This window comes from Aythya marila, assembly GCF_965140915.1.
Source record: "Aythya marila genome assembly, chromosome: Z".
NCBI classification, from domain to species: domain Eukaryota; kingdom Metazoa; phylum Chordata; class Aves; order Anseriformes; family Anatidae; genus Aythya; species Aythya marila.
The window spans coordinates 65,045,339-65,061,837 of record NC_139080.1 but is presented as its reverse complement, the minus strand read 5'-3'; positions in this window follow the sequence as shown (position 1 = coordinate 65,061,837).

The window sequence follows — 16,499 nt, the reverse complement described above, 5'->3', positions numbered from 1 at the left end:
TGGGTTTGAAAGAGAGTCTACTAGCAAATTGTATTATGAGGAGCAAAATAGCAAGGTAATATTTATAAATTTGGGTGATTGATTTAATTTCTTGCTTGTTTTTAGAAAACCTAATCAGAAATCCAAGCTATCATCCATTGATATTTTTATTCTGTTGGCTTGGGTCAAACTGAAAATGCTCCTGTATTAGGTGAAACTTTCAACATTCTTCGGCTGAGCTTCAAAACAAAAACTAAATCTGAACTCAGATACCTTGTAAAAATCTTGGAGGCTTCATAGTATTCACTTTCATGGAGATTTGCCTGGTGCTGTTGTGAATAAAAGGAAGCCAAAATACTCCAGACATTAAAGAAAAGAGCTCAGATGTTGTTACATTCATTGAATTTAGCAATTTTCAGTTACAATGGCTTTTTTCAAGCTTTTATCCGTGATTTACTTCAGATTTCATGATTTTGTCTAATGAAAGAATGTTTTTCACTTTTAGAGACCAGCAGTGTTTATATATTGATTGTCTCAACACTAGAGATGTAGTTTGATAAAAATGCAAAATACCAAAAAAAAAAAAAAAAAAAGAAAAAAAGAAAAAAAAATGGCAAACTGTTCTGAGGTCATGTTATGTCATGAGGTAAACTGCAAAATAAATTTGGCGAGATTATAGGAAGTAAATCAGATTAGTTCACTTTTACACCAATACTAAGGTGCTGGGTGACTCATAAGGGCTCAGTTCATTATATCAGATATTTTTAGAACATTTAAGGGGAGGATTTTAAATATATAGAAAATTAAGTATTCAGTTCTGTAAAAGGCTAGACAGAATCAGCTACAAATTTAATCACATGTTCAGACTATTTATGAATTTTGCAAAGAGCTCAAGCAGAAAAAAGAGCATATAGTAAAATTCAAATACATTAAAAACAAATTTAAAATCTAAGGCATCCTTACTTCAGGATGTTCTTTTATTATGTTGCATAAATTACATTGCAGACTCTGAAATTTCCAAAGGTTTACAGGGAATAACTTCAGGAGTTACTGCTTTTGTGTTTGGCCATTAAAAATGTAAAAACACTGTGAAAAAAAAAAGAAGTGATTTTTATTATTGGTCTATCAAGTACCAGATTATCTTATGAAGAGGCTTTTGCCTTGTGAGTTTTTCAGCTCTGTTACTCAGTGGAGTGATATGGGGATTAAACAATTCAGCCTGATTTTATCCTCCAAGCTATGATAAATTCTTAGCAACTATATAAATGTGTTGCTTTTTGTTTTTGTTTTCTATGCTGTGTTTTTTTTTTTCTTTGTTTGGTGTATGTTTGTGTGTGTGTGTGTGTGTGTTTTTCTTTTAGGTACAAGGAAGTGTGGGAACCTGAGTAGGAAGAATGGTAACTCAAAGGTGACTATTTGGACATCATTATGTTCCTAGCAAGGCTAAAAAAAAATGGGAAAAAGAACACCTACAACCTGATCCACAGCCTTTCAAACCCTATAAACCCTATCTCTTGGTAATTCACACCTTCCCTTATTTTAAAGACTTAATGTAAAGAAACATCTTGGTGTGTCACCAGGTTTTAGTTAACATTTGAGCAGTAGCTATGGATCACTGCTGCAAACTAAGAGATGTTCCTACCAAAAAAAAAAAAAAAAAAACAAACAAAAAAAAAGCAGCTGAAAAAGAGTAGGTGGGAAAAGAGATATATCATGCTCTGAAAAGCAGAAGCAAGCTGTGTGTTAGGTCACTGACTTGTGCTGTTGCAATATCTAAATGTGCTCTCCTGTTCAGGAAGGTGGTTAGTGGTAGTGCAAACCACTCAGCGTCTTGCAGAGAGGGACTTATAATTGAATCTGTAATGCAAATTGCACGTAAGTATGTGCTTACTGATATGCCAAGTTCCCCGCTGAATACAGATAGCCTTATTCATATGTTTTAAATTAAGCATGTGTCTAAGTGTTCTCCTGAATGGGCGTGAAATAAAGATCAATTATTTCAAGATTTTATTGGATTTCTTTCTTTTCTTTTCCTTTTTTTTTTTTTTTTTTTTTTTTTTTTTTTTTTAAGCATCAAAGTGGGATTTCTGCAGAACTTACATTTTCTTCCCAATAATTCTTTCTTGTGTAAGTCACTATGTTGTGCCAGATTCCTAAGCACACTTTCAGTTTTTGCATTATTTTATATATGGCACTTTCATAGCAGAGTTGGCAGCATACAAAAGCAATTTAGTGAAAACCCATGATTTTAGAGTAGGTTTTTCTCAAGTAAAACATTTGGTATTTGTTTACAATACAGCAAACCTAAAACTAGCATGAACAAGCTAAGATACATCCTAGATTTGGACAAAACAGGATCTAGTTCCTGTCTGCACTTCCTAAATGCTGAGTGAGTTTCTGCTCACATATCAATGGAGCAACTGTACATTTAACTCTATTTTGATTACAGTATCTGTTTGCACACAGTAAACTAAAGCAGTAAGTATAGTACAATTATCTTTAAATTTAAGGATTATGTGCTTCCCTTTTCAGAACTTCTGAAGCATTTGGCATCTCTGATTTGTAGCCTGGTAAACAGTGTTTTGTTGTTGTTGTTGTTGTTTTTTCCTTTGTTTGTTTCGTTTTTGTCTAATCCTGAACATATTTGAAGTTGTATTTAAAAATTGTGTTCTAACTTTGTCCAATGTGGAATGAATTTTTTTACATTCATAGATTTATTCCTTTCAGAAAGACTTCAGGTCCTTTATGAACCTGCAGTTATATACTGTAAATATGGTCATTTTAAATACAAATTGATTGTCTTCCTGAGAAAGAAAACCAATAATGTGATAATTAAAACACATTACATACTAGAAACTTACAAGCAATGGTGTGTACATCCGTTATTTTCTTCTGGTAACTTCATCTCTCTTTTAATTGATATTTATTATCTGTATGATGCCATTAGACTATGTGATGCTGTCTTATAGCTGACAAAATGATGTAGATTCTGAAGACTAAATACGTGAATGTCCAAAAGTAAGTCCTCATTGCTTTTGAGAGTTGTCAATTGCTGTGATTTTATTTTATGCTATTTTATTTTTAATTTACTATTAGTGCACTCTTCTGTACCATCCAAATTCTTTCTGTGTTTATATTTCCAGAAAATAAAATGTTCTGGGACAACATGAAGTATTTCTTCTTAAAATTTGTTGAGTTTTTGGAAGTTTTGACATGATAAACCAATCTGAAAAAGTGCATAAATACGCCCAATAGATGTAGAATATGCCGAAGGGGTCCTCTGTTGTAGTAAAACAATAATGACACTGTAATTAGAAAGGTAAACAGCTTGCTTGCATTTTTTTTTTTAATCCATAAAATTGCATCTTTTTTACTGCAAAGGACCAATTAAGTCATGCATGTAGCTGTATTCTTGTGATATAAACTGTAAAGATTACATTGTGTTTAAATGAAAATAACAGGCACACATTTAAAAAGAAGACAAAGATATGTAAATATATTTGATTAATAAAACATTTCTATTACCCTATCCTGTCTTTGTTTTATGTTAAAATTACCTATGGAATTTTGTGCATGCTATGCAGAGAAATGTATGCTTAAATGCAAGTGTATTGAAGGTATCTTCAAATAATGACAGTACATTGTTGTGGTGTTCATTGAGTTTCCAAAAGGGCTGCAACCTGCAAAATGATTTGCAGTGATAACTGACATCACGTTCAGTTTTCTTGTGGCTGGAAGGTATTCTAACACTTCTATTGATGTAACAGCAAGAGAACAGTGCAGTTATATGCTCAACTCTATTTTGGAATTTATATGTATAGGTTTGTGACACAAATCATGTCATACTGTAACCTGTATTTTCTGTTCTGCATACTGAAATGTGTGTTTTTATGGTTAAAAGCCCGACTCTTCTATAGTTACCCAAAGCCTGATTTACAAGGATCACCATCTAGTGGACTGAGACAGAATTTCAAAACTCCAGTTGTGATATTTGAACTCATTTTTAAAAAATCATTCTAAAACCAAAGCTAAAAGCACTAGCCATGCTCCACTGCAAGGGACCTTCTGTGCCTTTTGTAACATTATTTCACTGCCATTGTGTATGTCAAGGAGCAGCGATTAGTACACTAAGTCACTCCTTGTTCCACTTGAAAAAATACCACTTGAGTATGAGAAAAATATGTCAGTTTCTGTCATTTCTCATGTTATATGACCTTTTACATAAGCACCAGAACCACCACGGTAGAATAATTGCACAAAACTACTGTACTTGAGAAAATACTCAGGTAAATTGGCCGGCAGACTGCCTGCTGGTTTGCAAGTAGCAAGGATAGTCAATCATTTGAGGCAAGCTTCTATAAATGCAAGGAAAATTCTTAATAACAAAAAATTGTATTGAGTCATGCTGTATGAGATTATATCGCTAAACCTATGTAATCTGTCATGAGCTAATGAGACACAAATGTCTAAAGGGTGAAGTCCTTTGGCTGATGTCCCAAACTGTGATATAAAATTGTCCTGGGGTCCATCTTCTTGCAAACATTCTGGTACATATTTTAGAAGGGGTGAGGCTTAGGTCTGGCAATACTTTTATTTTAATTCATTTAAGGAACTTTTTAGTTGGGCTGAGGGTTGGTATTTTGGTACCTCTTACTTCACTTCAGCGATGTACTTCTTACATTACTGTATGTATCTGAGATCTGGGGAATTTGTGATCTGAACCCTGTATATCACTAAGATTTGGTCATCTGCAGTATTCAAGTACAAGGACCCCAACCAGGAGTGCAGGGCAGATTTGGTTTTGATGTTAAGTTGTTGGGACTTTTTTTTTAAATATAGTGGACACTTTCTCCCAAACATGTATGTAGAGATGAGCATTTTTCAAGTCATGGCACACATTATTTAGGTGGCTTCTTCAGCACCACTGAGCATATGCTAGTTAAAATAAGCCCAGTGACTTCTGAACACAACAAATCCAAGTTATACTTGTAGTGCTAACACACAGATGATGCTGCACTGTCATGTCCAAGTACTGAATGTGTGTTCTCCCAACCTCATACTTGCTTCTTTTTCTACGTGTTAAAGGGCAATCAGCAAAACATGTTGACGCTTAACTTGATCTATTCTGTCTTCTATGGTTGTAGGCAATCTGATAGCCTTCCAGAGTAGATTGATAATATAGGGGGGCTTAACATACCCTGTGGAGTATTGAAACAGAATACCAATGAATGCATGTGCCTAAGAAGAATGTCTATAGAAGTCAGTGAAAATGTTCTTTGTCTTTCACATCAGTATATCTTTGTGGCCATCCTGAAGTAGTCAAAAGATAGATATATATGGCTTCATTCTCTGACTCTGAATCAATTTCATAGGCATAAAAACAACTAAGAAGGCCATTGATAGCTGGACAAAACAACAGGTGGTTTCCCATCCACAAGTAAGGCCAAGAATAAACTAATACTGTAGAAGATCTGGATCTCCAAACATAACTGGAATCTGTCCAAGGACAAGGAAGGAAGAGGTAAGTATAGTTTATCAGAGAAAGGGATCAAAATCTTTCCACTCCATAAAATAGGTCTCATATTTGAAGACTGCTTTTACAAATTTTATTTTTTTATTTATTTTATTTTATTTTATTTTATTTTATTTTATTTTATTTTATTTTATTTTATTTTATTTTATTTTATTTTATTTTATTTTATTTTATTTTTTATTTATTTATTTTTATTTGATTTGATTTTTAATACTTATATATATATTAATTACAGGTAACATAACTTGTGAGATTCCCACAGTCAGTGGAAGCCATGTTAGTAAATCCTAGGCAATCCTTTGTAGCCTTAACTGAATCTTTCCAGCTTTGCCCCAGATGTCCTCTACTCCACCAGCCAAAGCAGATGATCCATACCCATACTCCCTATGGATTTAAACTTTTTCCAAAGTTTACTCTTCTCCCTCTCCCCCTCTTGGCCCTCATCATTTCCATCTATTATACTTTTATTTTTCTCTTCATTTTCCTCTTCCCCTCTCTGACATTACTGCATTCAATCATTCTCCCCATCTCTAGAGTTCCTCCAAAAATGATTGCAAATGACTAAAGAAAGAACTTGTATTTGTTTATATTGGCACAACAAGTCACAGAAATACATTTTTTTTCTCTATAATCTCACCCTCAATAGAATGAGTCAAACTATAACAGTCATGCAGAGACTTCAACCTGGAATTTTTTTTTTTTAGGGAGCCAAGAACATTTTGGCCTACAGCACACACTGCTAGTCAAGTATTCTTCTGGAAGCGATGTAGATTTTTTTTTTAACCTTTTATTAGGGCAATTGTTTTGTTTCTTTGTTTGTTTGTTTTGTTTTTCCCATAGTATAAAAGGTAATTAGATAGCCAGTAAATTGAAAGTTTTGTATAGAAAATAGTAAAAAGCAAACAAAAGCATCCCACAATTAAATGTTTGGACTGAGCAATACTTGTCTGTTAGCCTGCCCATGTCATTCTTCACTTTTTTTTTTTTTTTTTTCCTTTAAAGCATAAAAAGCAATTTCTTCTGCTTACATGTAAGATCTTCAAGAAAGGGGATAATATATTGCTGTAATACTGCACAATAGTTCTGCACAATGAAATGCTGCAGCAGTGTCTGATCAGTCAGTGATAAGAACACCATGTAGCTCCCATCTCAGTTTCTGAAATTGCTTATGTGATGAAGATATATGTTCTGTGAAGAGGTAGGCAGATACAACTAAAAGCAGTATCTGATTCATTACCATGGGGTTGCTTAACTTGTTTTTATTTAATAAGCTAATGAAAGAAAGGAGTTTGCACTGTTCATTAATGGGAGATAAGCAGATCTGGGAAGCTTTAAGCTCTGAAGAAGGTAGAAGAATATTGTATCTGTCTTTCATCTTATTGGCAATTCTTTGCTCTGTGTTAATAGTCCAGGTCCTAGAGAAAGATATTCTTCCAAGTGCACATTATTAATAAAGGCTGATTTTCATTTTTTCGTCTGAGAATTTATTCTCTAGAAAAGTACAGGGATTGCTTGAAATGAAAAGAAAAAAAAAAAAAAAAAAAGAGCAAACACACACACACACACAAGCACAGAAAAACTATACCAAGAAAACAAAGAAATTGGGATTTTTCTTCCTTAACTTCAAGCAAAAATTAATTAATTAATTAATTAATTAATTAAATGTATGCATAAAATGGGACATTCTGTGAATGATTCCTCTTCTTCAAGAAGTCTTCTTCTACTTTTGAGATTTTAAGAGAAGATTCCTGCCTAGGACTAATGACTAATGAGAAAAAAATAATATGACCATTTGCATGCTCCAAATCATGGGTCTCCAAAGATTTTAATGGCTAGTTCTACTGTGTAATCTTTTTAATAACTTTGCTGATTTTTAAATTATTTATTTATTTATTTATTTTTACTGTGGCTACAAAGCCCATATATCTCTTTCAGTCTTTCATTGTCATATGGTCTTAATTCTCCTTAAGTCAAGTCTTAATGAAGGTACTACATGGTGCCATTTCTCATATGTATTAACAAGTCATGTTTAGGATACACATACACATAGGATTTTCCTATGCTGAGTAAGGTTTCTAGCCAGACTCTTATTTGCCACCACCCTGAGTACAAAGGCAGTTTGCCTGCAAAATCTCACAGCAGATTCATGGCTACTTCAGTGTGCTTTCAGATTTCCCACAGAGGTAAAACTTCACAAATCTGCTTCCATTGCATTGAAGGACAGACATCATTGTATCAATAGATCATCAAATAAAAGTAAGTTAAGCAACCCCATTGTAGTGAACCAAACACTGCTTTCATTTTGATCTGCCTTGTTCTGTCTTTCTCTTGTTATGTTTACCATCATTTGAAACATAGATTTCACAAACTGCAGAAGAGAAAGGGAATCTACAGTACTGTTTACATGTGGTTAATCTTCATTCCTTTGTATGGTTCATTTCTTTTGCCTCTTGCTCACCTTAGAAGGTGCCATTAACAGAGCAGGTAAAATGACAAGAACCAATACAAATTTCCATTTTGAATCAGGATAATGGCCTCAGTAAAATATCACACCATAAATATGTTAATATAGGAATGCCATTAATAATTATAATTTGCCTAAGTGTAAAGTAGAGTAGTCACTGTACAGGTAAATATTTTTAATCCATTCAGATTTTACATACATAGTATTGTTATGTAGTACTGTTAAAATACTGACTGTACTTAGCATGTACTTTGGAGTGATAGCTTAATTTTTTTTACTTTTTTGGTAGGGGCTGGGAGTAGAAGCTAGGTTTGTTTTCCACAAAATGCTCAGCCTATTCAGCCTACTTAGTGAGGCTGAGAAGATGCAATCTATTCCCAAATCTGTCACAATCAAAGCTGTAGTCATTTAAAATAACCAATCCAATCATCCAGCTCTTGATTGTTTGATGTTCTTTCTGGCTTTACACTTTTGATTAAGAGGCTCAGCAAAGAGGTGAAGTTGCAGAATAGCAAAGGGTTCCTTGACCTAAAGAACTTGAAGTCAGCAGGTCACTTATAGTGACTGTGATTTATTGAACAATAAACACAGCCTCTCCAAACCCTTTTCTTTCCTCACTAGCCTATTTTTGCAGTCATCATATTCTTGTTCTGTGGATGCATGGACAGAACTTTCTGAAAGGTTATTCAGTATTGTATATCAAAAAGAAAGTATCCATGATTCTGCCTAACTGTAATAATGTATTTTAATAAACTGCGTTCTCAGAACTGGGACGAAGCAATAACAATAATCCATTAATTTTACAGACATTATTGAAGATTTTTAACATACTCTACTAAAACAAAGAAAAACACTGTATTTCATTTTGTTAAAAAATAAAACTTCAGCGGTGATGTTCTGTGAAATTTTAGTTGGAAGTTAAAAACATTTTTCCTTGTGTAACATTTTTTTGCCTAGGTCTTGTGCGTAGCACAAGAACTACAGATTATAACAAGGAAGTATATGCATGGTGGGTTTTTTTGTTTGTTTGTTTGTTTGTTTTGTTTTTTTTGTGCTAAAGTATCTTTTTCGGTTAGTAACACGAAAAACAAAATAACTGAAAGAAAAAGAGAAAGCAACAGGAAAAAAATCCTGATTGAATGGAAATGTATGTTTTCATTACTTTCAGTCTTGGAAATGTAGTATGATTTATAACAATTTTAAGAGATGGCTTTGAAGCACAAGAAAATAAATCACACTTTACTAAAGACCTAGGCCAGATTTAAGCAATCAAAATCTATGATGATTTTTGTACTATTTTTGTCTAACACATTTTTCTTAATAAGTGTCTCCTGTAGCATACAGTCTTGCTGATCTACGTAACTCATGGATGACAAGTACAAGCTCTCTCTCTGTGTCTGTATATGTACACATGCAGGCATTCATTCTCATTCTTTCTCTAATCTTTATTAAGTCTTTCTTCTTCTAAGGATCTAAATTTTTCATAAGTGAAAAGCAAATGGAAATGGGAGGGAGGAAGGTGATAAAGTTGAGTGTTCGTAAAAATAAGAGAGAAACTTTCTACCAGGAAATCGTACTGCCTAACTTTAATAGACTTCAGCAGAAGAACATGTGTATGTCACACATAATTTTTTCATTAAAATTACTTTTCAGATAAGTGCTTCATTTGTCTCAGGGTTCAACATACTGCATTTTGCCTTGCATTAAATCAAGGTAATCTTCCACATGATAGATCATCTGGCTGCTGTTCTTACACACAGTAGTACTTGGGACTTTTTGACAGTTTTTGACCTACATTTAAAATTAAATGCTCTGTAAAGGAATGAAAAATAAGCCTGTTCTAACCAAAACCTTTCCAAGAGAGTCAAATAATTTCCATTCTTTTCCTAGAGGTTCCACCCAGCACACACTGCATTTGGGAGGGTCACTGCACCCTCCCTGGTCTGGGGGCTCTGCTGACACTCAGCAAGCTCCCATCCATAATGGATACCAAGTGGGCTGGAATCTTTCCTAAACCTGAAACTTGCAGAGGAACAGAAAGTACAGGAAGAGAAACCCCACATACTGCTTTCCATCCCAAACCTAACCACATTAAAAATGGGCTTACATACAGATAAATAAAGAATGCCTTCAAATGCCAATCATCTAACAAAGACAATGGTGTTTTCAGCAAGGAACTGTAACATTGCAAAGCTCCAGCTTTCTGTTTATTCGTTTACTTGGAACAGTGTTTTAAATGAAAGCAGCCTGGTGCAGAAGGCTGGTAATCTGGGGGCTGGCTCCACATTTCATGCTGTCTGGTCATTTGGGGATGGCTGTTTGTTTTCTGTGCCCACACAGGTCACTACAGATATGCAATGTCTGGGAGGAAATGTACCCACCACCAGTTTGGGGACCACTTGTATGACATAATTTATGTTCTTAATGCTCTTCCATTGTACCTCTGTGTTTCTAAAGGTTTAACACTGCTAGGAGTAAATGATTTCTTTCCACTACTGCTCAAAGTGCCAGAAGGCAGGAGAAATTTAAACACAACTAAGATCAACATTGAGAGTTTACTTGGCCTCCACATCTAGCAACATAGCCATAAATTTCTTAGGCTTCTTATTTAAGAATTTAAAAGGCTCTATAGACTTGGCAAGGTTTCTGTAACAATACCTCTTCTATACAGATTAGAAATGTTGGAATTCCCAAGGGCTGCACTTTGCATTGTATGATTGTATGTGGTCAGAGGGTCTTCGTGCAACCAAGCACTTTCCCATTTAGGTGCTATTTCACTGTTAACCACCGCAATGGTGACAACATGGAGACACCGAAAGCAGCAAGGCACAGCAGCGCTTCAGTTCTGAAGGCAATACTTGTAGGTGTGTTTTTGCTTAGGAGAAGTTTATTGTTGTTGTTGTTGTTGTTTTCTTTCTTTCTTTTTTTTTTTTTTTTTTTTTTTCCTGCTTAATCTTCAGATTCTTTTGTCTTTGGAGTTATTTTCACTCATTGTCTGCTTGGTACACACATCTAAGAGCCTTTTGACTGACCTTGCAAGACAAAGGGACACTGCCACTGACAGGAGGCAATGGAACCTCACTTCTGGTAGGATGTTTGGTGCTCGGAGGATCACGCAATTCACATCATGCTCTTGCTGGCCAGCACTGGCTGCAGCAGTTGGTCTCGCGCCTGTGTTGGTGCGGAGCTCAGCGCCCAAACACTGTGCAGTCACCACACTGCAAATCAATGCAATCTGTATTGCTGCACATCATACAACTAATGATGTTGTTCTGTGGTGTCTGTGGTAACAGGCAGCCTCTGTGGACGGCCAACTAACAACAGCAGGTTAATTCTATCAAAGAACTCTTTATTGCAGAAAGTCCTTGCAAGCTCCTTTATCCCCAGTTGGATTATGTTTTCCTCCTTAAAAAACACACACTGTGGTTGAAGTTAGTGAAGCGTTTTTCCTGGGTTGCGTATTATGCAACATAGAAAATATTTCTCAAAGGATCCACTATTGTTTGCTGCAAGTAGCTTAGCCCCCTAAAGAAAGATAATGCCAGGCATGTGGGCAGTACGAGGAGTGGTTCAGCAGTGCTATCAGCAAGCGAAACATCAGCAATGATTCTTTTTTACCCCCACAGAAGACAAAAGGAAAACTTGTACTAAATGTAGGTCAAGCTTATTATTGATATTACTAGAATTTTATAACCCCTTTTGATATTGTTATTTCAGTTTCTACTGGTGCACTCCTTGTGAGGAGCACAGTCCTGTAATTATTGGGGTGGTAATATATTTTTACCTATGGAACACAGAGGTTTAAAAGAATAACTAAAATCCCCAGTATTGCTCTTTTCCTCTTTCCCCCCCCCCCCCCACACGCTTTTAGTGAGGTGCAAGAGAAATACAAGCCATAGGGACATTTTTGTGATTATGTCCCCAGACTTCCTGAGGTCCAGATTCAATGAAAAGGTTCAAGCTACAGATACAGAAAAGCAAAAAGATTGTCTAACAGCGTCCATTAATTTCTTTTGCCCCAGTGGCATTGACTTCAGTCTGAGCTTCATGAGTCATCATTTATGATCTCAGTAATTTACTGCAATGGGCATGAGATGTACCACAAAATCAATGAAAATGAAGGCAAATTCAGAACTAAGATCAGGGCCTGTAAGTCACTAATGTATGAAAATGATAGAGTGAGAACTGTTACATGGATTCTTTTTGGCCTCAACTGTCCACGGTATAACTTGCCTGAGTACAGTATGCATAGGTGTTACTGTACACAAATCAAGCTTCAGTCTCTGCTGAACCACCTGGCCTCCTTGGCACTTAAGGATGAACTGCAAATCAATTATGAAAATAGAGTTTAGTCCATATTTATGGGCTGAATGTCCCGATTAGCCAGGCTCTAGGGGACTTTCAGAACAGAAATACATTTCAGCTGCTTCTTTATGCATTTCTTCTTTCCTCTGTGAAATCCTCTTGATAATATCTGGTTCCCTGCAGATTCTTCAGAACACAGTATCCTGTGATACCATAAACACAACGAACTGAAGAGTAACACTGATGGCCCCTGAATGTGTTATATCAATGAAAAGTGCATCCAGGAAATGCAGTATTTTACTGTGAAAAGGAAGGCATATGCCCTCTGAACAGGATACCTCTACTCGCCATTCTGTAGAGTTGGTCTGGCATGATGTTTGGGCCTCATGTTCAGATAAACATAACAAGAAGTTAAATCATGAAAACCCCATGAAAATCATACATTAGAGGTGTTTCCTGATTTTCTCATTACAACAAACTGGTGATCAAAATAGAAACATCTTGGATTCATCATTAGTAACAGAAAATCAGCACCCATGAGGACAAGGACTTGTACATCTGCATCCCAATGGTGTTATTCATCTTGCCCAGGAAAGCTGTTCTCAAATAACCTCACTCCCTAATAAGGTTATTCTACTTGTTAAGGCTCATATACAGTAGGGAAGACAGAAGCAAAGGAATTAATTAGGAAGATAGAAACTTTTTTTTTTTTTTTTTTTTTGGTAGCATTTTACTGTTTCTCTTGCTTTTATTTGCTGTCCAAACTGCACATAGCACATTCAAACGTCATCCAGTGTGAAATCCACACATCCAGTGTGCCAGTGGTTTTTATCACTTTTCCAATCCTACTGTTCAGATTGGGTTCTGCTTACAGAATAAAACATGATACCAAGGAGGTGAAGGGAGCTAATGAACATACAAAGCTAACTCAAGAAAAGTGCTTGTTTCAGAAAAGGATAAGAATAGAAGACAATAAGAAATGGAAAGGATTTGGAGAATACCAATTAAAAGTGTGGGCAATGGGCTGGGAGAAAGTCCTGCATGTATGGAAAGAGTGAGAAATGTGCATAGGTAGAAAGCGAAAAGTTTGTAAAATTCACGTTAGAAGAAAAACATATAAACCCCAGTTCAAAGCTTTCATTAACTTGTTAGAGATTAAATTAGTTCTTTGGACCATGTAAGGGAAGTTGCTCTGCATGGCACATGCCATGGCTTAGAGCCCCATTCTCCATCTGGACCAAGGTTGTGGCTGGGGTGTGCAGAGATGGACAACCTAAAGGAAAGAGATGAAGAAGGCTAAAAGGGACCATGTGTGCCTGGACTGTAGCCTGTAGTCAGATGGGTCACTTCAGCACCCAGCCTGGGAGGTAGGGCATGTTCCCAGGTTCCCAAGGTTAGGCCGATTCTTAGCATCAGAAGGGGAAAGTGGAAAGTAAATAAGAACACTTGGAATTAGTAAAAGAAGAACATTAGAATAAGCAACGTTTTAATAAGTGAGCTCTTTTTCTTTTTAATCATCTGGGTGCCAGTTCTGTTATTATTATTAGGAATTAATTGCATCCTAAAGTCTATTGTAGTTTAAATGAAAGTGGATAAAACAGGGGAAAACTGAAAAACAAGTCCAGAGCAGAACAGTAAAGTTCTTAGGACAGAAAGAACTCACCACCCATTAGATTTTCCTGAAAGGTCCTCTTTTAGAAAAAAAAAAAAAAAAAAAAAAAAGATTCCCACTGACTACACTGAGAGTTTAATGCACTCTCAGATTTAAGCAGCTGCACTTGGTTGTTGGTAACACAACAACATTTCCTGACTCAGTGCCTTTGGTCCACCTTGAAAACTATGTTGTGCTTCACAAAATCATCTGATAACCCCAACAGCAACATTTGATTTTTTCATAGTGCTGCAGCACTCTGAGGGATGCTTGGATTTATATTCTGTGTGCTAACTGTAAGATCTCTATCCAATATTTTAAGATTATTAGAGGATTTTCATAAGGGAAAACACGCTTTTGGCAAAAACACAACAAAACTTATCCTTTTGCCTTCACTCAAGGTTACTTTTCAAATAAATATGTTTGTTAAAGAAACTAAGAAAAAGAAAGAAAGAAAAATACTTTTTGAATATTTTCTTCCAAGTTTTGAGTAAAAAAAAAAAAAAAAAAAAGATAAAAGGGAGTGGAAACAAATTATAATCAATATACTTCATTTTGTACTGCAGAAAAGAAAATGACTCTGCTAAGAGACTATGCATAACTTTAAGCAATACCAGATGTGGTACAGAGAGAAGTATTAGCTACTACTCACAGTTTAGACTTTCTTTTAAGGCATTTAAGAACAGGTAAATTTGACAGGGGAAAGTGCTATGCCAGATAAATTCTGTTACTGAAGCAGAGTCTGACCTGTTAGAAAACAAGAATAACACAGGGCTCATGCAATTTGTAAAGCATCATGCTATCTTTTTGAATTATGATTCTGATCAAGAGCAATGTAGACATTACTTTTCTCACAGTTCTTTGGCCTAGCAAACAAGAAGCTTAATGCAGTTCCCTGAGGCTGTGACGGTGTTTGTTCACAATCACTCCTTCCTCAGCCCCAGCCAGACCTAGGGCGTGCTGTTTTGTCACCCATCCTTCTGACAGGCAGGACCCATAGAGCTGAGCCTGCAAGATGGAAATGTGGAGAAGGCACCTACCACAGCCAGGCTCCCAGAGGGCTCCTGCTGCCAACAGATCCCTTTTCTGGGTGCTGCAGTCCTATGCGACATGAGCAGTCCAGGAGCAACTGACTAGATGAATCTGCAGGCTCTTCAGAGACTCTTATGTGGTATTTGTTGTTTGTTTATTTGTTTTTTGTTTGTTTGTTTGCTGTTTTTCTTTTCACATCATGCTATATGAGCTGCCAGTTGCCATGTCATTGATGTAATCTTGGTCTGGAGACCATTCGTCTCTATCCATGTATTCTGCTTAACTTGGAAGTGCCAATTCAGAGCAAATGCTAAATTACAGCCTGTATTGTGTTGCATTATTCAGATAATATGCAATGGTCCTTAGTTCTCACCTCAGGTGAAAATCAGCTCAGATGGTGGTTAGCAGCTGCTTCAGATCTTTCTGAAATGCACACTACAGCAAGAATAAATAGCCATGGAAAGCTTTTTGTGTGCCTAGGTATACAGAGAGGTGCTGGAGTGTTGTCTCAAATCTAGTGTGATTCATCCAGACAAAACAAAACAACGGCAACCAGAAACACCCCCAAAGCAACCCTTTCCCCTTCCCCTAAATGGCAGACCTCTCTGGACACACTTTCCCCTTTTCACCAGTTTTAGAGTGTGTTATGAATACTACAAAAACAGACACCAGGGAACGATCCTTCACAGACAGGCAGACAGGCTAAATGAGGTAAGGCTGTTGCCAGCTGTAATTTTTCTGATGCGTGATCTGCGCAGTATATTCTAAAAAGCCAAAAATATCCACATGCTCTCAGAGGCTAGGTCAGACCTAGATGGAAGGCCAAGAAAACTCCGCAAGCTTCAACTTCAGAGCTGGCCAAGATAAGGGAGTTCAAGTTTATTCAGTCTCTAGTTCTCGCGTTTGGTTTCTTCAAAGCCCCTGTTTGCAGCTTCGTCATCTCTTCTGCAGACCCACACCACCTGAAGCACTGGTGGGAGCCACAGCAGACTCCCTCTCTTTTAGGTAAATTGTGCCTGAGCTCAGCAAAGTCCCTCTCAGCTCTGGGCATGGAGAGTGGTATGAAGCTGCATGGCAATGCAGAATTAGAATAACTCAGCCATGGCAAGAGAACGTCTTTTGAAACCTGCTGTACGACTTCCCTCCATGCACCCGTCTGCTCTGGGGCTGGGGCTTGGCTCATCCTTAGTGGGACTGCGGACTCAGAGAGCTTCGCCAAGGCTGGACTTGCCTTGAAGTGCAAAGCCTTCTAAAGGCTCCTCTCATATTTCCTCTGCAATTTAAAAAATTCACCCCCATGCATTTTAATGCTGTTGCAGTGGGTCAGCAGCCCAACAAAACACATGAAATTCCACCAAATGTAACGAATTGGAGTCATCATTCCATACATACATATTTGTGACAGGCCTGCATTTGTGTGGTCCAGCTCATAGTCTGGGGAAAGTACTAAATAATTCCTGTGTATTCGCAGCAGCTCCACTGCCGCCAGAATGTGTTTACCCATTGACCACTCCCAGTGTGTTATGTAGACTGTA